The sequence below is a fragment of the Procambarus clarkii genome, chromosome 46 (assembly GCF_040958095.1).
Source record: "Procambarus clarkii isolate CNS0578487 chromosome 46, FALCON_Pclarkii_2.0, whole genome shotgun sequence".
Classification (NCBI taxonomy): Eukaryota; Metazoa; Arthropoda; class Malacostraca; order Decapoda; family Cambaridae; genus Procambarus; species Procambarus clarkii.
In genome coordinates, this window is record NC_091195.1 from 16,282,459 (window position 1) to 16,306,952 (window position 24,494).

At 46.0% G+C, this 24,494-nt stretch overlaps 1 non-coding gene across 1 annotated transcript in view; it reads right to left on the reverse strand.

Annotated features, from left to right (window-relative positions):
• Positions 1-24,494, reverse strand: part of LOC123770444 (uncharacterized) — a 157,232-nt gene that overhangs the window by 127,155 nt on the left and 5,583 nt on the right. Inside the window, exons 2-4 of the transcript XR_011222172.1 lie at positions 12,048-12,233; positions 8,529-8,664; positions 7,070-7,265 (exon numbers count right to left, since the gene is read on the reverse strand). This is a non-coding gene — a transcript (uncharacterized protein). The remainder of the gene's footprint in view (positions 1-7,069; positions 7,266-8,528; positions 8,665-12,047; positions 12,234-24,494) is intronic.

A 24,494-nucleotide genomic window follows, 5' to 3' on the forward strand; every position in this document is an offset into this window, starting at 1 on the left:
GAACCACCAGAGAACAGTCCAAACAGAGCTGAATGGTAGAGTACCTAGTGACCCAAACCCTCCGAAGCGCAAACCAGACAGCCATGAACACCTGAACCGGGCTGTGAGCCCGACGGACAGACAGACTCCATCAACCTCGGCCGACCTGGTGAGCACTGGTCACAAAGCCCCAGCCGAGAGACGACCCATCCGTGAACACATCGAGCGAAGGCTCGGGGAGCTGCCAAGGCACGGAACCCCGAAAACCCCAAAGAGGAAGCTGGTGATGCAGCACCAACACCAGAACCCCAGAGGAACCCAAGGAATGCAAGAGGCAGAAGTGGAGTCTCCGTAGGAACCAACCGACGCCGGAGCCAAACCCGACTCCGCGGGCAAACAAGCACGCCGAAGTGCAAACTCCCGCACAACCGCCCAAGCAACCGCTGAGCAACCCGGGACCCCCTCCTGAACAGCCAAAGGCGGGACCACAGCCACAGTAACACTTCTGGAGGGAAGACAATGAGGGGCCCAAGAGCCTGAAACAAGGCCCAGGTCCGAACCCGGGACGGAAACAGAAGGTAAAACCTCCAGATCACCAGGAAACCAAACCCAGCGATCTGGAAAGAACCATCCCCTGGCGAGCAGACAAGCGGACTGACTGGGAGCCCACTCCAGCCAGTCGTCGAGGTAGGCCAGACACCGAATCTCAGACGCAGACAGGGCACTAAGATCCGGTAAAGATGCAAAGAGTATACAAAGTGCCCTTCACAAAATAGGGAATGCAATAAAAACAGCAAACCTGAAGCCCCACCACCAAAGCATTGTATGACAATCATATTAAGACATATTATGACATATGACAATCATTATATGACAATATGACAATTATAATCAAAGCATTATATGACAAAGAGTGCTGGGAAGACGGGACACCACGAGAGTAGCTCTCATCCTGTAACTACACTTAGGTAAGTACACATAGGTAATTACCAACCGTGCTAGCCCCAGAAAAACTGGAGAGGAACGTGCCAAGAAGTGACCTGGAGGTCCAGGTCCACCATCCATGCACCCGGCCCTAACAGAATCCGAACAGGAGACAACAGTCCTCCGAGCAGGGCAGAGGATCCAGGGCGCAGACGAAAGTAGTCCAGAAGAACTGCAGACGGGAAAAGCTCATGACTGCAAAGAGCAGACGGGAAGCCCAGAAGGATGGGGCGGATCGACCACGCCCCACGCACCCACGAAGAGGAAATGACGAAGCGCAGGGAAGAAGCCCACCCCGCCAGCTCTGAACCCCCCCCCCCAAGGGGGAGAAGCCGTCCTCCGACGCCAGCAGAGGCCGGAAGACAACCCAAAGCGCCCACCAACAGCGGGACCAAGCGAGAGGCAACAGAGCAAGCTGTTCCCCCAGCGCCCAGTCAACAGAGAAGGGAACAGAACCCCATCAGAAAGAAAAAGTACACTACCGAAGTCATGAGGAGAGACTACGGGAATGAAACCACACTTCGCTGGAAGATGAAGTTTGGGGAGACCTGATCACCACATACAAGATACCCAAGGGAATCGACAGGGTTGAGAAGGACAGGCTATGTAACACAAGGGGCACACGCACTAGGGGACACAGGTGGAAACTGAGTACCCAAAAGAGCCACAGATAGAATTAAAGTTTTTTTTTTTTTTTTTTTTTTTTTTTTTTGAGTGTCAGAATGGGAACGGGAAAGCACCAAGTAATGTGGCGACTCCTCACACAAGTAACGAGGCTGACCCCCATACAATGTCACATGTAGACATGACAGAGCCCAAGAGGCACAGGAACCGATACACCTGTTGACGGACGGTTGAGAGGCAGGACCAAGGAGCCAGAGCTCAACCCCCACAAGCACAACTAGGTGAGGACATATATTGTAAAAGCACAAGCCGCCGACTAGTGGCAAAGAGCACTACGCCGGCCAGGCAAAGAAGGCACAAAACTGCATCAAAAGGCCCACCTCGAGAGCAAAACCACAAAGTCCCAGCACAACCACAACATGTGCCAAGACCCAAAAAGCTCAGTCTGCAAGCCAGGAAGACCCCGGAACCCCAAAAGGCAGTACCGGGTCACACGAGGAAACAAAGTCCCCTGAACCCACAAAAGGGGGCCCAAGAGGAAGAAACCTCCAGAACGAAACCAAGGAACCCAAAGGAACCCAGAATCGAACCAGGGGGAGCCCAAACCACCACATTTGCCGGCGGAGAACACCACTAAAAGGCAAAGCACAGACCCCAGCAGAACGCCCTGGGAAAACGGTCCCAACAGACCGAAAACCGAGGGGCAAGGTGTGGGAGCAAGCATATCAGCCAGGGGCACTGAGCCTAAACCCAGAGGCTCAGACCCAAAATCAACACCCAAACGTTCCCAGAGGAACAGGCAACGGCAAGAAAACACCAGAAAAACAAAGAAACGACAACAGGAGAACAAAAACCCTGCAAATTTTTTGAAAACTCACCAGACGCTCGCTCGCACACCCAGACGCATGTAAACAAACCGCAACGCCGCCCTGGTGGCCACGCCGGGAAACCGGCAGACGAAAATGGCCGCCAGCAGGGGCTGTGACTGACGCTTAATACACAAAAACACGCCAGCAAATGTGGGAAGCTAGCAGACTGGAAGGGCGAAAAACGACGCCCAACAGCAGAAAAACCCCTGAAGGGGCAAAACCGCCCCAGAACTGCTAGCAGGCAACCCCCACAGCCCCGGGAACCAACAACAGAGGCCCCGGGGCAGAGCCGTCCTCCAAGCCCTCCGCCCTTAAAGAAAAGCAAGAGCCCATGGGAAAGGCAACAAGAAAGGGCCGCTGGTAAGACCCAGAAGCCTTGGCAGGAGGCACAGGCTCAAACCTCCGTCCCCAACCCGAACGGGGCATCCCCCGAAAACCGCCCCGAGTCTCTGCCGCAACTGAACCCCGCCCCGACCCCGAAACCCGCAGACGGTCCGGAGCCGGGAACATGGAGAGAAAGGGGCGAGCAGCACCTAACCAAACGGGGCGGCCACGGGGCATTCGAGTGGGAAACCAACCTAGCATGTTGCAGCAACCTAACCTAGCTTGCAACACGGATGCCGCCTGTACTCTGAACAGTAATAACATCATGAGAGTACTGGAGAACAAGCAGAGAATCACTCGCAAGACTCCGGGTCAAGGTGTCAGTGACCCAACAGGCAGCATGACGGAGGTAAAAATGGCGACTGTCACCCGGAGACAAGGGAACAGCAACCAACGATCCCGTTCAAGACGGGTTGGAACCCGGAAGACACATTCAATGGTCCCCCGAGCCCAGACAGGGGTTTCCAGGGCCCGTAGGGTAACAACTACGGGAAGCCCGGGCAAGGTGTTGCTAACCGGTTAAGAAACCCAAACATAACAAGAGGGTAGATTATAGCACTGAAAACCCCTGAGACGTGTACAAGCACGGGGGCCTAGCAGAGGGCCGCCAAACACTACCAGTGGAACTATAACCACCTTAGGCAGACCCCCACCAGGCAAGAAATTGAAAAACAAAAGAAAAACCCCGCAAAAGTACACCGTCTCCAGAGGCAACAGAAACCGGCCGCCGCTTAGGTGGCAGGCTGCGCAACACCTTGACGCCCTAACCAGCACAATACCAATCCCTACCCAGGGCCAAACAAGGGCCCCAAGCCCCAGCTGGCCCCAAGGGCGAGGCAAATGCCGAGCAGCAAGAACCTCTACGGGAATGGTTCCCGAACGCCCCAGGGAAGATAACCCTGTTACGCAAGGGCAGTACTCACAGGGCGCTTAGGGAAGTCAGCCACTAAGCACATGCAGCCCCGGCACTGATGAAGTACTCCTGGCCACCGCACACCACAACACACGGCAGTGAACGCCACACAAGGCAAACACCGCCTAGGAAACTGAGGCCAGAGAAGCGTCAATCCCGGTTGACATTAGCGAACGAACTGGAGCTTGGCAGCCGGCGCGGTAGGTCCGGGGCTCCCCCCTCCCCCTCCCGGGGTGGGGAGGGCTGCGCGGACGATCGGCGCGGCAGTAAAGTGTGATGTTTGCTTGTTTGCTTGTTTCCTTGGGATTGTAGGGAGTTTTCTACCTCTCTGTTCGGTTTTTGTTGTAGTTTCTTACCATGTGGGGTTTGTTTTGTTACGCCTACCTTTCTGGGTGCCTAACCCCGGTCGATGGCAGATAAGGAAAACCCCCAACCATATGGGGTTTTCCAGGGCCATTGCTCCCTGAAACCTCTCTGAAGGGGCCAGGTTCTGGCGCTGGTCCCTGGTAGGTCTGAACTCCTTAGCTAATGTCCCGGTCTAACATAACATACATTAGCCCGATAAGCTCCAGGGAGCCGTAGGGGCTCCCCACAGAAAACCTCTGGAAGGAAGGAACTGAAGAACCCAGGGGAACCCGGAAGCAAACCCAGGGAGGAGCTGAACCCAAATCATACCCATACAGGGAAGGAGGGTATAAAAAACTCTACCCCTGTAACAACAAATCCTGCAACGAGGGAACCAACATCCAAGCGGGGTTAAACGGGGCCCATACATCACAAGTAAACTCCTCCTGAGCCCTGGGATCCTCCACACCAGGACCCGGGGCAGAGCTGTCCTCCACACCCTTTGCCCCTAGAGAAAAGGCAGAATCCAGGGAAAAGGCTGAGAAGAAGGGGGTCCGCTGTTAAGGCCCAGAAGCCTCGGCAGGAGGAGCAGGCTCAAATGCCTCCGTTGCCGACCCAGAAGGGACAGTCCCCGAAGCCACCCAAGTCTCATTTCCATCTAAACCCCGCCTTGACTCCAAAACCCTCAGAAGTTTGGGAGCTGGGAGCAGAGGGGGGGAAAGGGGGGAGGAGAACAAACAACACCAACCGGGAAAGGACAAGGGAGCGCGGATGAAACCAAAGTCGAAGCGACTAATGCCCCCAAGTCTGGGTCCCTAGAACCCAAGTGTAGTTCTTGGGTTAGGGAAGCCTCTGGGCTCATCCGGATCGGGGCATCCGAGATAGCAACTAACCTAGTGCGCTGCAGCAACCGATATCTAGCATGCAATGTTGAAGCTGCCTGTATCCGAATATCAATATCAGAAAACTGGTTAAGCTGGACCACGAGCAAAAAACAAGACTCGCAAGACTCCGGGTCAAAGGAGTCATTGACTTAACAGGCAGCATAACAGAAGCAAAATTGATGAGTGTCACTCTGAGACAAGACAAAGGGACAGAGCAACCTTCAAACTTGTACTCGACGAGTTGGGACCCAGAGGACACATCCATAGGTCCAAAAAGCCCCAATGGGGGTTTTCCAGGGCCCTTAGGCTGACTGCTAAGGGAAGCCTAGGCAAGGTATTGCTAACCGGTTGGGCCCAAACTACCAAGAGAACTGCTAAAAACCTGAATCCGGCGATGTGTACTATCATAGGGGCCTAGCAGAGTACCATCAATACAACAGAAGGGTGAAGAAACAAAGGGGGCAGATCCCCCACAAGGTAAAATAAACAAAATGAAAATGAAATCCCCCGCAAAAGCACGTCCCAGGAGTAACAGAACTGGCCGCTGTATATAATGGGAGACAAGCTGCACAATGCCTTGCGCTCCTACCAGTAACGATACAACTTCCTATCCTAGGTCAAACAGCAGCAACAAAAACCTCAGCTGGCCCAAAGGGCGGGCAATTGCTGATCAGCAAAAGACCCCTATGGAAGAGGTTCCTGAATGTCCTGTGAAAGATAACCCTAAGACGCAAGGGCAGTACTTACAGGGCGCTTAGGGAAGGTGACCCTAAGCGCATGCATCCCCAGTACGGATGAATTACTCCTGAACTGTGCACCACACATAGCAGAATACACCACAAGGCACGAAACTGCGTGGATGATCGGCGCGATGGCGTTAGTGACGTTTGCTTGTTTTAGTTCAGATGTTTTGCCTCCCTGTTAGGTTTTTGGTAGCAATTTTTACCATGTGGGGTTTGTTTTGTTACGCCTACCTTTCTAGGTGCCAAACCCCGGTCGCTGGCAAACATGGAATGCTTTCAAACACATGAGGGTTTCCATAGGCCATTGCTCCTAGTGCCTCTATGGGGGACCAGGTTCTGGCTTATGGTCCCTGGTGGACTAGAACTCCATCGACTGATGCCATGATCTAATACATATATATCAGCCCAGTTAGCTCCGAGGAGCCGTAGGGGCTTCCCACATAAACCCCCACGGAAATGGCATCCCGAAGGCACAAGAGAAGAGAACCCTAACACACAGGGATAGTACTCACAGTGCACTCAGGGATGGCCACCCTAAGTGCATGCAGCCCTGGTACACTAAGGACACCTGGCAACAGCACTACAATGTAGCAGAGAACACCACTAAGGCAAAACACTGCAAGGAAATCAAGACCAAAGTTGACGACTGCCCCAGATCGCATTAGCCAACGAACTGGAGTTGTTGATTGGCTGGCACGGAGGGTCCGGGGCTCCCCCCCATCCCCTACTCCCCTACCAGGGAGGGGAGGGCTGTGCGGACATGCAGCACGGATATGCGGCGCGGAGATGCAGTGGCAAAGTGTGATGTTTGCTTGTTTCCTTGGGAATTGGGGAAGTTCTGCCTCTCTGTTCAGTTTTCAGTTGCAATTTTCTTACCATGTGGGGTCTGTTTTGTTATGCCTACCTTTCTGGGTGCCTAACCCCAGTCGATGGCAAATAAGGAATTCCCCCAACCACAGGGGGGGGGGTTCCACTGCTCCCTGCAATTTCTCTGAGTGGGCCAGGTTCTAGCTCGTGATCCCAGGTAGGCTGAACCTCATTGACTAATGCCCTAATTTGATATATCGCATAATAGCCGATAGCTCCAGAGGGCCGAAGGGGCTCCCCCACATAAGGGGCATTTTGAAATCTGTGAAATCTGGATTTCACAGGAACCAGATCAGGTCCATAAATGATACAGTAATACTGATTTTCCAGGGTATGCATTGTATAATTTTTTCCTGTCACTCCAACAGGATATATACCAAACATCATTATAACTATACTGTAATTCTCCACAAAATGTAGGTTACCATTAACATTTCATAATCAGGAGTAGATTGAAAACATTTGATTAATAATTACCGTTGCACCAATCTCCCTCCACGGCAGAAGGCTAGAGTGGTGTGTATATGGATCTACGAACACAACTGGAGCCTCGGATAACTTCAATCCATGGATTAACTTCTGCAAAGCACCTGTTGCACCACTCCCAACAAATAATACGCGATCGTGCTCCGATGCCTTGGTTGCATTTCGAATGATATCACGTGCCTCATGTCTATAAAAAAAAAATTGATGTTTCCAATGTTACAAAACACAATTCAGAAAAAGAAGTTTAAGAATAAAAATGATATACAGTAGATTCAAACATTAACTGTGTAAATTCCAAACTACATGATCCAAACCTCGGATGTAAATAAGACTGCGATCAACCCCCTTGATTGTGACACTTATTTCTGTGTTGGTCTGTTCAGTGGTTCCCCAGAGCTTATGCACTGGTACCCAAGGGGTCAATAACATCTCACCAGGCATTTCAAAGGAATATCAAACAAAACTGATACACTATTCACAAACAAAAAGCCACCCCGGTGCTTTCCCCTACTGCCGCCAGATGGCAGTACTAGTCTAGCAGGGGGTTCAGTTTTGCCCAGCGTAACATTCTCTTGCCTCGTGTTTGGCCATTTGCTGGCATTTCGTAATATCTTGTTTATTTTGCCTAGTAACTGGTTTTTCTCTTTATGTCTGTTTAAATTTTAGTGTTCAGTTTCCTGCTTTATTATCCTCATGAACGTCTGTGCCAGTCACCTTGCATGTCTAATGGTCTATAGTCTGCTTAAGCTGAGGTTTCAGAGACACCGTCCCCGGCATGCTGTTGAGCAAGAGTTTATAGTATAGGCATTGCCAGTTACCAGATCCCATCCTAAATATGAATGAACAAGAAGAATTGCTACTAACCAAAAGGTATGTCAATGGAGTGATGTTAGATTAAGAACTGGATGGTCTATTCATTTCGCATTAATACAGTGTAAAGTTTGTGTGAATCATTCATAGTACAGTACTGTACTATTCCAAAATTATTTTGATGCAACAGCTTATTTACCAGTACTGTATATACTGTATATATATTTATGTATTTGCATATACAATATGCAGCTACTTTTTATTTTTGATAAATGAGCGGTCTTGGTAGTACAGTTGGGTTCATTCTCAACTCACATTCGGGAATCCTGGGTTAGAATCCCAAGCAAAAGAGAAATGACCGAACACATTTCATTTCACCTAATGTGCCTGTTCACCTAGCAATAAATAGGTACCCAGGAGTTAGTCAACTGCTGTGGGGTTGCACCCTGGGAAAGGTCCGCAGTTCAACCTGGGGAAGGAGGAGTGGGACCTCAATATAAGCTTAACTCGTATACATACACAGGCTGCCAGTCCCCTGACAAAACTAATTACAGTATTCTTTACTGCAGTATTAATTACAGTATTAATCCACTGACATGCAAAGTGTTTTGTGCACACTCACTGTATTACTTGACCCTACCTGAAGAGACTTGTCTGAAGAGCCGTGACTGAAGAAGTTGTGTGTGTGGAACCATACTGGGGAAGTACTTCACTGCTTATGTAGTCTTCAATAAACTTCACCGATCTCCCAGAGGCAATATAATCACAATATACAACTGAAATGCAATAATTATAATATTGTATATTGTACTGTATATACAACAGTGCAGAAATTTCATTCATACAGTATCTATTTTAATATTAGAGATCTATTACTGTTGATTTTAATCTCAGATACTGTAGATAAAGTTATTCAGCAGTGAATGTAATGAATTTAGTTTTTTTCAGGTAGGCTGCTCAGTAGCTCTCCGTCAACATTCTATTCTGTTTTTTCCAGTCCGAGTCAAGTACATAGTCTGGCCTTAAATATTCAAGCACAATGAAAAAACAACTTTCACACAGCCTTGAAACAGCAGAGCACACAACCCTGAAACATCCACACACAGAGCCCAAAAACGACCGGATGCACCACCTAGGAACATCAGTGACATAAGCCAGAAACAACTGGGTACATTGACCAGAAACAGAGTGGAGAACAGCCTGGGTCAGAAAGTATGAAAATGGATATATAGTACGTACAGCAAACCAAGAAGGGGCAGAATGGCATGTGATGATAAGGGTGGATGACTACAATAAGAAGAGAGTTCCCTTCACAAAGCAAAGTTAACCTGGAGGCCCAAACCAGGACACTATGCTGCAAACAGACAATTTAGTATACAGAACCCGAACACAATTTCACAACATGGACCACCCAACCACACCCAGGGAATCATCAGGTAGTAGCCAAAAAACAGTGACAGTGCATGCTCACAATATGCAAGCAGAAACCCAGAAAGTTTTAGGCCCTCAGCTTCATACCACAGCGCACACCGAGACACCAGCAAACTCGGGTTCCACTGGAGAATCTGTAGCACACACACAAGGAGGAACACAGCACAGAAGAGCAAGCACACAGAGGAAACAACACTCACCAGAAGACTGGAGGAAGATGCAAGCTCAAGGGAACACTCCCTTCCCCCTTTCACCAACCACTGAGAGCTGAGGACTGTGTGAAAAATCCCAATCCCCAAACCTGGAACAAAGAAGAAGAATGGGAGAGCGAGGAAGTCAGCTTCACAATGTGATGTGGCTGACAAATCTAATCTCATTGACCAACTGTGACAAGAAACAGATGACCAGGAGGAATGAAACTGAGAAAGATCTCAGAACAGGGAAAACTAAACCAACCCAAAAACAGGCCAAGGAGAACACCCCCAGGCAGCCCCACAGCATCATGCAGGCTGAGTGAAACCTGGATAGAAACAATTACTTGCCCATTTTGGGACTGTGCACAGCCCCAGGGAAGGCCAGAGAACACTGGGGCCACAAACCCCCAAAAGCAAGGGAGGAAACCCCAGAGCCCAGCCAGAGCTACAGAGAACCCACAGAAAACTCCATAAACAAGAAACTCCAGGAAATCATTCAAAAGTCCAACTCATGAACAAAATGACCTGGGACACAGTCGTAAAGAGGGGCAAGGAATAAACAGATTCAACCGCAAAAGGTCGAGGTTAAACCGGAGGTCCGGTGAATCCCGTTTCAGGACCGGGAAGAAGTGGGAAGAGACAAAATTGTTTCAACCTTGAAGCAAAGTTCAAAGAGAAATAGTAAAACAGAGAAACACAATTATGAGGCATAAACACTAAACAAAGTCTGGTCCCTCTTGAGACATATACCCCAAGGGAAACCACCACCACTTAGCTAAGACCAGTAGATAGAATGATTCCAGCTGGAATATATGACACTTGACAATACCCAGTTTGTGAGAGAGGAGGATGGTGGTCCAGGATTCTGGGTGACCTAAGCTATCATCTGACAGTGGCTGGCAAACTGGGTAAAGAACACCTTGGGCCAGATTCACGAAGCAGTTACGCAAGCTTCTTACAAACGTGTACATCTTTCCCCAATCTTTGACGGTTCTGGTTACATTTATTAAACAGTTTACAAGCATGAAAACAACTCAGTCAACTGCAGACGATGAGTCACAATAACGTGGCTGAAGTATGTTGCCCAGACCACACACACTAGAAGGTGAAGGAGCGACAACGTTTCGGTCTGTCCTGGACCATTCTCAAGTCGATTGTGATTGTGAGTCAACTGTTGTGATTGCTATGAACAGCCTCCTGGTGCTTCAGAGCTCATTAACTGTTTAATCATTGTAAACAAAGCCACCAAAGATTGAGAAAAGATGTACAGGTTCATAAGTGCTTGCGTAACTGCTTCGTGAATCTGGCCCCTTGTGTTTTCAGGTAGCCTTGGTAGTCTGGGCAGAGTTCCTTTCTTAGCTATGTTTCTGGCCACGGTTTCTAGTCCTTGGGTCTAGTAGGCAGTTCTCAGAGCTTGGGTTTATGGTCCCCGCACCTGGGTCTGCTGCTTGTTGGTTTCCTGGTGTCCCTTAGGATTTTGGTTATGGTCAGCCAGTAGTGTGTATTTGCTCCCATACTGGGTACCTTGTTGCTGCCTTGACTACATGCCTTGGCATTTTCTACCTCAGTTTATGTTCAGGATCAGGACATTTTATTGGGGTAGTCCACCAGGGTGTTGGTCTGTGGCTCTGCCAGATATAGGTGTTTCAATATTAGGGGCGATGCTGGTGCCACTCTATTCCAGGCCCTTGTCTCCTACCTCCATAATCTACAGGTATGCCTTGGCTGCATGTTTTTCTATTCCTTGCTTTATTCTTTTTGATAAGTGCTTGCCTCTTATACTGAGGCACCATTGAGTAAGGAATTATTTCAGTGTAGAGACTGGAACCAGTCCGTCTACTATTTTCCCAGATGTAAATTGCGGTGTATCAATACCCGCCTGTCCTTCAGGGAATACAATTTGAAGGATCCCACAGAGTCTCAAGTACTAGCTCAGGGAGCTACTGAGGAAGCCTTTTTAAAAAACCAGCCATTAAAAGTAATGAAATGTCATTTTCTGGTGGGCCCTCAGTCGATACCCTGACCCCCACTCTATTCCCTTCTTCCCCCATAAGGTGGAGGGGACTGGACTTGGGCAACCCATGATTGATGGAGTAGGCTGGCTGGAGCCTTCTTGAGCATTCAGAGTTACTACACAGTGGCAGTCAGGCATATCATGATTTGGGTTCATCTTGCAGGAATGATCATCTGCTTCATTTTGCTGGGTACAGTACCTCATTTTCTTCAAGCAGTTGCTTATTTTTGTTATTTTCATCATTTCTTGTGAGTGATCATCACAACTTTGGATTGATCTGTGATGCTTAAGCTTTTCTTGCCTCGCAATGATAGCCAGATTTTGGCCCTCGTTTCCAGTAGGCAATAGCAGGTCTCGAAGATCAGGTACGTCTTCCTACGACTATGCTGGCCCAGCACTTAGCTCGTGGAGCTACTGAAGGCCCCACTAGCAATAGGTATTTCATTAAATTCAACGCTAGTTTTTTTAACTCTAACCTTAATTTAAAAAGCTAAAGATCTTTATGAACAAAAAATTTCACCTTTGCGCGTGCCAAATGGAGTTGAGAAAGCAGTTGCTTGATCCAATGATATTTTCTGCCACATACTTCACAAGATCTGGAGTGCTGGCAATATTGCCTCTCACCTTATCTTGGACTTCTGAATTGACAAAGTCATAAAACTTCCTATGAGCTCCAGGTCTAGCCATGACCACCTCATAAATCTTTCTGGAAAATTTAAAACAATGAATAGCTAGATGAAAACCGGAAAATCTATTAAAATCAACAGAGAAAACAGTAGTGTTTTTGTTCACTAATACATTTCTCAATTACAAATACTGTATATGCCAAGAGAAAAAGCAGGATAAATGTGTTTTACCATATGTTGTTATGTAGCTACTCTTATACCACTACTTATACCACTTATACCACTGTAGTTAATATGGGGCACTATCTTGAGATGATTTCGGGGCTTTAGTGTCCCCGCGGCCCGGTCCTCGACCAGGCCTCCACCCCCAGGAAGCAGTCCGTGACAGCTGATTAACACCCAGGTACCTATTTTACTGCTAGGTAACAGGGGCATAGGGTGAAAGAAACTCTGCCCATTGTTTCTCACCGGCGCCTGGGATCGAACCCAGGACCACAGGATCACAAGTCCAGCGTGCTGTCCACTCGGCCGACTGGCTCCGGCATAGTTACGTACTAAACATAGTATGAAATAAAGTTTCCTATACAGTCCCTTAAAATTAAGGAAATAAAATAATGCTGTGATCGGCAACAAGCATGCTAATAAATAATGTACACCCTTCTATTTGTTAAAAGCATTTTATTGTTCAAATTTTAACTAGATAGAACCATGTCTAAACTGATGGAGAGCAATGGTGAATTGAAAGGAAAATGAAGAGAACAAAATTTAGACCATGTGCCATTTAACAAGTATATATATGGATATATATACCACACAAAATGTACCTCCATTTCTCAGTGTATATGCAATGAGAAGTGGAGTACAATACATAATCTAATTATTTTCAGTACTAAAATATACATTTTGATTTATTATTAAACACTCGTAGTAGCATAAACATTTTCGTTGCACCACACACTGAAACAATTTGTTCCAATGAAGGGTACAAATTATGTTTCTCTACGGTTGCCACTTTGCTAGTTGTGAGGTTTCAGGAGTTTTTTTTCCTTGTGTTTTCATACCGTCATTTTTGTCCTGTTGTAGCAGTGGAGGTCTGCTTAGCGCCTGGTGGTGGTCCCCCCTCTGTTGCCCCCGAGGTTTCACGGCTGCTACTTGCAGTCAGTTTGCCTGCTTTTGATAGGGTTTACAGGCTTAGCTAACCCCAGTGCCTGGTCTTCCCTTAGAGCTTATTCCCTCTGTGGGCCCCGGAAACCCCTGTGGGCTCGGTCTCGATGTACTTCTTCCGAGCCCACTCTCGCCTTGTGCGATGTTGAAGGTTGCTTGTCTGCACTGCCTCAGGGAGATGATCATCCATTCTGCCTCTGCCTTGCTGCCTGTTGGGTCAGGTAACACCTCCGACCCTGAGTCCTGTGGGACTGGTTCCCCGCTTGTACTCCACTTATTCCTCCCTTCTCTATTGCTCTGAGGGATCAAGCAGCTGCCGCATTGCATACACAGTTCTCGCTTGCAAAGGGTCAGGTTGGTTTCTCGTTTGGAAGCCCTGAAGCTGCCCCGCTTGGGTTTTGGGGACTCAGATTTGGGGGCATTGATCACTTCGGCTTTGGTTCAGTCTGCACCTCCTTTTTTTTCCCAGGTGGGCGAGGTTCATGTTGCTCCTGCTTCCAGCTCCCAAACCATCTGTGGGTTTCAGAGTCGGGGCAGGGTTTTGCTCAGGGTGAGGCTCACCAGTTCCAAAAGGGGACTATATGGATCTCCGGTACATACTGGACTTGTCTGGTGACTCGGTTGGTTCTATGCCCCTCCTTTCGGATGTGCTTGGATGATTTCCCAGGACCTCCTAGATGAGTTTTGGCATGCCTTTCTCTATAAACAAAACCTAACAAAACTAGCCCTAAACCGAAACCTAACAAATCCCTGACCCCCTTCCTGGGCTTCAGAGATTTGTTAGGTTTTGTTGTAGGGCAACAGGCTTACCGCTTCTGTTGTCTCCCTTTCGGGTTGACTCTGGCACCTTGCATTTTTACGCATTTGACTCGGGTCATGGTGGCCTATCTTCGTCTGCTATGTCTTAGGTCTTGGCCTGCCTCAATGACTGGTTGGTGTGGGATCCCAGCCGGTCTGCTTGTCTGCTCTTTCCCAGCTCGACGGGTTTGAGCTCTTGGTGATCTGGCGGAAGTCCCAGTTGGTCCCATCCCAGGATCGGACATGGCTGGGCCTTGTGTGGGATTCTCAGATTGTGTCCCTTTTGTCCCGCCTGAGGCCTTGCTCTGGTTGCAGTCCCGCCGTCGGCTGTTTTTGATGGGACCTGGGTCTTGGCGGTTGCTCAAGCAGCTGTGCAGGAGCCAGAACTTTGCTCTGCTGGTTTATCCACAGGGCAGGGTTTGGCTTTGGAGGCAGTTCTGGTATCTTCGGGGCAGCCTCTTTCACCACTCTCGGGTTCGCTGGGATGTCCCGGTGTCCCTGGGGCGGTTGCTGCGTCACCAGCTTCCTCTTCAGGTTCTTCGGGGTTTGGTGCCATGGCACCTTCCACCTTCCTTGCTTGATGTATTCACAGATGCCTCATCTGTTAGATGGGACTTTGTGACCAGTGCTCATCAGTCCAGCCAGGGGCATGGGCACCTGTCACTGCATTGGATTCACAGTACAGTGTGTGGGTTTGTGGTAGTGTGGGTTTGTGGTAGTGTGGCTAGTGCTGTGAAGGATTCAGCTTCCTCGGGGCTCAGTGATTCGGCTCCATTCGGATTGGTCCCCTGTGGTTTATGGTCTCAACTGGATAGGGAGGTGGGGGGGGCGCTTCAGTTCATGGCTCTTTGGAGCTGGTCGCTTCAGGAAGCTCTTCTGCTGAGTTCTCGGGATTTACTCTCTGTGCCATTCACTTTCAGGGAGTGTCCAATGTCCTGGCAGAGGGTCTGTTGCAGTTCATTCTCTTTCCACGGAGTGGACGGTTGTCACCGCTTTCTTTCTTTGGTTTTGCTGCACATACGGGCGCTCGGAGGTGGGCCTTTTCCCATCGGTGTGGCCTTGGCATCTCCCATTGTAGGTGGTGCCATTTCCCCAACTGCAAGGCTCTTGCAGTGGAACTGGTCGAGATGGGGGTTCTTGTACCTCTTCACCCCGGTTCAGCTGTTGCTCCGGGTTCTGTCTTGGTTGGAATCCTATCAAGGAAGGGTTCTTCTCCTGGCCCCCATGGTGGCCAACCCAGCCATGGTTTCAGTTGCTGCTGAATCGCAAAAGAACATGGGAGTTCTTTTGCGACTCCACCAGTTTCAGCAGGTCGTGCCTGTGAGGTACCTCGCTGGTTCAAATTACTCCTCTGCATTAAGTGCCTGACATTTCTGATGCATGTGTATTGCCATTTGTATGGTGATCAGGTGGCTTCTCTGATGGTATCCCACCTGCAGTCTTCGTCTCGACAACAGTATGCAGTTTCTTGACGGTCTTTCCTCTATTTTCTTTCTCTTCGTTGGGTTTTGTCTGTGATGGACCGGGTTGTTTTGTCCTTTATCTTGTAGCTTTTTCTGGATCGGCATCTCATGCCAAATACTGTCGCTACTTATCATGCGGTATTCACGGAACTCCTGCAGCTTGCATTCAGGGTGAATGTCACTTCTGCTCCATTTTGTAATCTTTCTCGCACATTCTTTCACCTCTGGCCTGCTCATGGGCCGCCGGAACCTTCTAGGTCATTGGACCCGGTTCTTTCTTTTCTTTCTTTCTTCTCCTCGGCTTGTGATGGTCCCTTCAGTTCGTAATTGTTTTTGAAAGGAGTTGATTTTGTTGGCCTTGGCCTCGGGGGTTTGGGCTAAGGAGATTCTTGCTCTTATTCGGCACCAGGGGTTTTGTTTCTTTGGTCCTGGTGGTCGATTTGTTCATTTGCAGCCCTATCCTCCTTTCCTGGCAAAGAATGAGAGAAGAAGGCTTCTGAAAGGTTTCTTTGATTGTGGATGCTTGGTTGGTTAGGCCAGAGGTGCATCACGCTCTGTGTCCGATAACTGCTTTACGCTGCTACCTGCAGGCCATCGGTTTTGTGTTGGTGGATGCACTCAGGATTGAACCAGTTTCCCTAGTTACCTGTTCTAGGGTTCATGTTTTTCAGGTTGTCCACAGTGCCATTAAGTCTAGTCAGCCTGTAGTCTACCCTCACGCCCATGATGTTTGGAAGTACAGTACAGTATGCTGCTCTTTCGGCTGTCTTTGGTAATATGTCTTGGAACGATATTCGCGTGCGAGGGCTTTGGAGGTTGAACAGGGTTCTGGCCGCCAAGTATCTCGTGAACATCCCAGTTCCTCTACGGCCTTGTGTGGCCTTGGGGTGCCTGTCACAGCCGTCTGTCTCTTCATCACTTTGAGACCTGCAGTCCTGCAGCCTTCCAGGTAAGTCTCTGCTTGCCTTGTCTGTGAGTAGTTACTTTTGGAGAGCTGATGGGGCTCCCCTACAGAAAACCCTCATTAAATGTAAAGAAATGCCAGTTTCTGGGTGAGCCCAAGAGGCTCTCCTCCCCTTGCAGAGGGTGGGGGGGGGGGGGAGCCAGCGTACATCACAAGTGTAGGAACTGCTGTCAAAGCAAAAATCCAGAACAGAAGTTGCGGCTTCGAGCTGACGTCCTAACCAAGCACATCAGTCAAGAACTGAATTTGTGAATTGCCGGCTCTCGCTCCCCTCACGGAGGAGGGGGAGTAGCGCTAATGAGTGGGGGGGCTAGTTGGATGAAGTGTTGCTTGTTTTCAACCAGACAGTGGTTCGTTTTGATTTGCCTACCTTTCTGGGTGCCTTCCCTGGCCGATGGCAAGTATGACATACTTTAAATGTAAAGTGTTCATAGATCATTGCTCTCTGCACTTCTCTGAGGAGGGCCAGGTTCCTGGCTCTGGTTCCCGGTAGGCAACAAGAACTCTGTGACTGATGACCCCAACTAATATAGCACTAAATTAGTATGGATAGCTGGATTTCACTAATTTCTTTATCAGCCTTTGTGTATGAACCTTAATTTAACTTGTAAGTATAGGTCCAATAATACTGATGGAGGACTATTTAATTTCGATTTCACATATATGAACAAATATTTTGGATTTTTCTTTATCTCTTGTATAGCTTTCTATTCTAATTCCATTTCTTCAATCTGATATGATTGCTTCAGTCTCAATTTCTTAAATCTCCCAGTTTAAATTATTCTTTTATTGTATTCATAATCATGTCTGCTTAAGCAGGTGTTCTTGCTGGTGAGCTCAGACTTACATGTTACTACTGGGGTATAATCAAATTGGTCTCATATTTTGAACAATAAATAATGTAAGGTTTGGCTGGATTAGGCAAGATTAGGCTGAATAAGGCATGGGAAAACTTCCCACATCACACACAAATTTCTTAATACAACATGCAGTAATAAATCACTGCTGTTGCTGTATTAACACATAAATTATATTAGTTAGCCGTGAAGGGATGGCATATGTGACAAATTTGCATCAGAAAACAAGTAATGTAATATTGCCACTTCATCTAATTACCTCACACCCAAAACCTAATTACTTATGTTGCAGGCGATGAGTCACAATAACGTGGCTGAAGTATGTTGACCAGACCACACAATTACTTAATTTAACTCTAAGCACCAGCCTCAGGACTGACTGTAACACATAGGTACTTCTCGAAACTAAACTAAATTGTCAGTAATTAAATAAGTTAAATACCCCCCCCCCCTTCCAGTTATCAATGAAAATGCATCTGGGGACACTTCCCTGGAGCGGGGAAGGAAGAGACACCATACTGATTTTGAAGCAGCAGCAGCTCCCGCGAGTCACGTTGGTAGTGCGACATCCTATATTCTAGACAGTGCCGCTATTTACTGCAACAACTACACTAAACCCCTGGGAAGTGCTACAGTTCTGGTTAAGTTTTATTAAGTATTGCATGTGTGGCCATATTATGTTATTTTAATTGTTAACCGGTTATATTGCAGGAATAATCACCCGGAACAGTTAAGCCCCCATTAATATTAACCCTTACACTGCTCAGGGGTCCTTGGGACATTTACACCCCTGTGCGCAAGAAAAAAAAAAAATTCAAAAAATTTTTTTCGTCTTCTAAACATGTTAATTTGTGTCCCCTGAGCACAGAAAAATTAAAAAAAATCGTAGGTGACATATTTTGGGCGCAATTGACCGAGGAAGTCTGGCAAAAAGTGCGCGTTGACAGAGCGGTCGTCAGACCTGGTCAGCGTCACCCCCGCTGACAGATGGGAGTTGCCACAAAGATATTATTACCTAATTGTTTCAATGTCTCCGATTGATTTTTTCTTAGTTTTTTTGCAGTAATATTATTCAATAGTGTGTATTGTAATATATTTATATAATAAAAGTGGTTAATAATCGCTATACTCAAAAGTATGATGTGCATATTAGTGATTCAATTATTATGTTTATAAAACAATAAACAAATAGTTTAGCTGCTATTACACTCTATACACAGGTTATATATAAGTATTGGCATGTTTTGGTCACCATAACGAACCACTAAGTTGATATTGAGAGTCGAAAAGCAACGAGGAGTTACCGCCACACACCAGCCAGCCACTCGCTGTCACTCCCTCAACACACGCACTAAACTTTCTCCCCCAACAATACCAGTTGTGGTGTTATTACACTATATACAGACGTTATATATAAGTATGTGTATATTTTGTTCACCACAACTGTACAGCTAAGCTGATATAGTTAGTTCAGGCACTAAGAGTCGTCGCTATACACAGATGGCGGCTGGCAGCTCCCTCACTCATTCAAGGTCACACGCACTAAACTTTCTCCCCCAACAATACCAGTTGTGGTGTTATTACACTATATACAGACGTTATATATAAGTATGTATATATTTTGTTCACCACAACTGTACAGCTAAGCTGATATAGTTAGTTCAGGCACTAAGAGTCGTCGCTATACACAGATGGCGGCTGGCGGCTCCCTCACTCTTTTAAGGTCACACGCACTAAACTTTCTCCCCCAACAATACCTTTTGCAGTGTTATTACCCTATATACACATATTATATATAAATATCTACATGTTTTATGCACCGTAACTGTACACCTAAGCTTGTAGTGCGCCCAAAGAGCATAGTGGCCACCCTCTAAACAGCTAGACAAATCGTGCAGACGACGTCACCTCCGTCACCCATATGGCTCCTCCCAGCATAATCCTTTTGCTGTTATTACACTAATACACACATTATATATAAGTATCTACATTTGTGTTCACCATAGAGAACCACTGAACTGGTATGGTGAATGCAAACAATAACAGGTGGCCACACAGTCAGTAAACGATGCTGTCTCCCTCCGTCTCTCAGCATCACTCCTCCCACAGCGCTAATTATTACAACAATCCTGCTATTATCACAACCCTGGTTATTTATATCACAGTCATTGGTCATCTGTAATATTGTCATCGCTAAATAATAACAATTATATATTTATTTTGACATTTTTCGGCGATGCTGTGGTCACAAGCTGAACATCAATGCTGTTCGTTCATGCTGCGTGCGCCGGCCTTGGTTGCTCCAACAGTACTGTGCCTCTCACACCTGAGAATATTGCCCACGATTTTTTTTTAAAATGGCATCTGTTTACAAGAGCCCTGAGGAAGCTACTGTGAACCCCGTGTAGCCGCGGGCCATTTGAGGGGCACCCTTATTAGGGGGGCATTAGGGGGGGCACCCTATGGCGTATATATACGCCATGCGCACCATGGGACATGTTACTCAGGGCGTATATATATGCCATGCGCAGTTTAAGGGTTAACCCTTGTGTTGCTAGGGGCCTTCGTCTTTTAGCTAGGGGCTAGTTGCCTTTGTCACCCACAAGTGCATAAAAAAAAAATATATATATTTTTTCTTCTTAGCCTGTTAATTTGTGTTCTCTGATCATGGGAAAAATAATAAAAAAATTGTAAGTGGCATATTTTGGCCGCTATTGGGCAGGGAAGTCTGGCAAAAAAGAGGCACTGACTCGGCATACATCAGACGTGGTCTGCTCAGCCCCAGCCGTCAGGCAGGAGTGGCCACAAAGATATAATTACCTAATTATTTCAATGTCTCTGATTAATTTTTCTTAGTTTTTGTGCTGTAATAATATTCAATAGTGTGTAGTATGATATATTTATATAATAAAATATGTGAATCATTGCTGTACTCAAAATTATGGTGTGCATATTATTGATTCAATTATTGTGTTCATAAAACAATAAACATACTTTGTCGGTTATTACACTATATACACAGGTTATATATAAGTATCTACATTTGTGTTCACCATAACGAACCACTAAGTTGGTATGCTGAGTGGCAGTGACAGATGTGGAATATTTGGGGCTTGACTCTTATTTATTTAATTATTAAAGTAATGAAATCAATTACAAAGGACCACCCGCTTTTATAGAAAAGAGGGAAACTAATAAAAAGTAATAATTAGAAATTCCTAGAAGAACCAGTGTCTATAGATTAATATTAGGAAGTATAATCACTTAAATAATTAATGGGCTGTATGGATAATTTACTTGAATCAAAGCCTCAAACACCTACATTGGGGGGTTATTGCTAGAACTTCATATACGTCTAGGAACTAGTGTGGTTCGTGCACCAGTTCATTGTGTAATAACCTAATCTTATGACCAATTAAAGAAATCAATAGAAATTTATCACCAGTAAATATATAGATCATTAACATCAGAAATTAATCATTATAATAAACACTTATTATCTCCAGCACACACAGTATTCCATTAAATGATAAATAAAATAATGAGAATTTGAATAATCAAGGGAATACGAAAAGTCTTAGCTTGAAGACGACTTCAAAGACATCAGTTACGAATCATCCTCGGGTTCTCCGGAATTCCTCGTAGAACACTAGGAGATGAATAACACGGGTAAGGTAACAGCTCGTGGATTCTTCACATGCGAGCTGTAATTTAAGGGATATTACGTAGCAATGTACTAGGCTACTAAAATATCTATATTCATGGAAATGGAAAATAAATTAATTAGAATACTAACATGGGTTTTGTTTAAGTTGCTCGATGTAACGACAAGCTACCCTGCCATATACAATCTCTAATGATGCATCAAAAGGGAGTTATATATACTTAGCTAAAAGGGTACTGATTAAGTTGAGGCTTGCCGAAACCGCGTCCCAAGCTCCACTCTCACAATGGCGAACACGTGGTTGATAGCTTGGCTTGGATGTCGACGCGTTTATTTGGCCGGTCACGACAGATCACGTAGAACAAATTAACTAGTTCTGTGATGAGTATCAGGTTAAATCTTGCTGACAACTTCACCGTAACGTGTCCTAGACTCTGACACCAAAGCTTGTTGCTCAATTCCGCAACAAGTGACTTCACGCCGCACGTTGGCGTCTTGTCCTCCTCGAGCCACGCTCCACAACGCAATGGCGTCTCCCTCCTCCCCCGCATCTCGCATTCGCCACAGAAGTTATTTATTACGAATAATATTATTTTGCGCAGTTGTGGCTAAAATGCTTTAATAAAGACTGGGCTGTAGTTCTAGGGAGTTAAATATTATTACTTTCTCGTCTTATGGTAGTAAGCAAGAAATGGAGAAGATTTTAGTTTTCTCCATGGCATTCACGCAGTGACGGTAAATTTATTACTTGATAACAATTGTAACTAAAAACTCTCGATTTGGAATTATTTGGGAGTTATGTTATCTGTAAATAATTATCACACGGAATACTGATGATTTTAGAGAATCACATTCAATTCTCTAACACACTGGATATAAATGTGTTTAACTAGGTAGAATCTGACGCAATACTGGAGCTTGGTTTCGTAAGAATTCCAGCATTATTATACAGATATAATTATTAGTTCATGTGAACCCTACTGTTAGTAAATTTTAGTTACTACAGTAATTAGTATATTTTAGTACTAGTTAATAATAATACAACAGTATTGTATTAGTGTTGGAAATTTCCAACAACAGACAGTGGCAGCCCGCTACTGGCTGTCACTCCCTCCCTCCCTCCCTCACCTCACCTGACTCACCAACATTCTCCTCCCACCATACTGTTTTTGGTTTTGCTCACTATATACAGACATTATATATAAATATCTTCATGTTCTGTTCACCATAACAGTTCAGTTATGCTGGTATAGTGCCCAAAGAGCATAGTGGCCACCCCTACCCATCATGACTAATCATGCAGATGTCGCCACCTCCCTCACCAAAATGGCTTCTCCCGATACTTCTTTTGCTGTAATTACACTATACATACACATTATATATAAATATCTACATTTGTGTTCATCATAACGAACCACTAAGTTGGTATGCTGAGTGGCAGCGGCAGTGGCAGCCAGTCGCAGCACGCCACAGCTGTCACTCCCTCCTTCCCTCCCTCACCTCACCTGACTCACTAACATTGTCCTCCCACCATACTGTTTTAATTTTTCACTATATACAGACGTTATATATAAGTATCTGCATGTTTCCTTCACCATAGCAAACAACTAAGCTGGTATAGTGAGTCCAGACAGTAAAAGGTGGTCACACAGAGTCAGCAGACAACGCTACCGCCCTCCCCACCAAGATTACTCCTCCCACTACAGCGCTAATTATCACAACAATCTTGTTATTATCAGAATCCTGGTAATTTTTATCACAGTCAGGGGTCTTTTGTAATACTATCATCGCTAAATAATAGCATATACATATATATTATTGCATTTTTAAACGATGCTGTGGTCACAAGCTAAACAGCATTGCTGTGAGCTCATGCTGCGTGCGTCAGCCTTGGTGGCTCACTCAGTACTGAGGCCTTCACACCCAGGAATGTAGCCCACGATTTAAAAAAAAATGGTGTCAATTTACAAGAGCCCTGATGAAGATGAGGTGAACCCCTTGTATCCGCAGGTCGTTTAAATCTTGCGTAGTACTCCGACACGTCACATGACGTGATGCGCAATTTTGGGTACGTTACTCAACACGTCATGTGACGTGTTGCGCAGTTTAAGGGTTAATCAATTACTATTCCTCATGTCATATCTAAGAGATAGATGTTGTTTTGCATTGTTTACAATGTAACATTCTGGCAGGTAAAATTGTGACTGAGACAATAACTGAACTGGTTTATCACACGACATGCGAGGACGCCATTATCACATGGTCTGTGAGGAAACCGAGAACGTGTCCATTGCTTGGCAACCAGGCTGCAGTCTACAGAGACAGATAAGCTTGTCAATTTCACATAATTAACCAGTATCTAAATACTCAGTAGAATAATTCTAAGTAAGAAATTTCTGTCAATCTAACTGTAGATTTGATTTGGTAGAACATATTAGAATATGTTTTATATAATGTAGAATATGTAGAATAAAACGGGGCCCGATGGCTGAGTGGACAGCACTCAGGTTTTGTAGTCCTAAGGTTCCAGGTTCGATCCCCGGCGGAGGCGGAAACAAATGGGCAGAGTTTTTTCACCCTAATGCTCCTGTTCTCCTAGCAGTAGATAAATACCTGGGAGTTAGGCAGCTACTACAGACTGCTTTCTGGGAATATGTAACAAAAAGGGGGCCTAGTCAAAGATTGGGCCACGGGGACGCTGAGCCCTAAAATCATCTCAAGATAACCTCAAGAAACCCACCAGACTTGTGAAGGAGTTTATTAGTGGGATCAAATTTAATATATACAGTCCACTCTCTTAAGAAATAATTTAATAGTAAATTAAATACAATTACTTTATTAAACAAATAAATAATAACTAAAATAATTCATCAAAATCCCACTGGTAAATTTCCTACAGCTGGATTAGGCAAAGTTAGGCTGGACTAGGCAACGTTAAGCTGGATTAGGCAATGTTAGGCAACCAGTTGTAAGTTAGACAACTTTGAGGATGTTCTATGGTATTATAATGTTAGGATGGGTCCATACCCCTGATACAACAGCCATTCAAAATGTATTGACTATGGTCAGTGAGCAAACCCTTTAGAAACCCTTTAGCCTGAAAACAAATGATATGAACAAGAGCATTTTAGATAAGAAATAGTTCTGTCCTCCCCCGAGCAAATACGGTGCATGAAGCTTCAATGCCAGGAGCGACACCGACAAAAGCCTTACCAGATACCAGCTTCTCCCAGGCTACTTAGACCACCTTTCGACGATGTAGATGAATTTCTTGAAAGAGCATTGCTATTTATATAACAGTTTCGTGTGATATATCTAAAAACATATGTTAGTACATAAACCAACAATCAAGAAACTCCAGCATGAAGAGGACACCAGGATGACTTCGGGGGTCTTTGTTCATGTTTGTTCATATGTGTGTTATTGAGGGG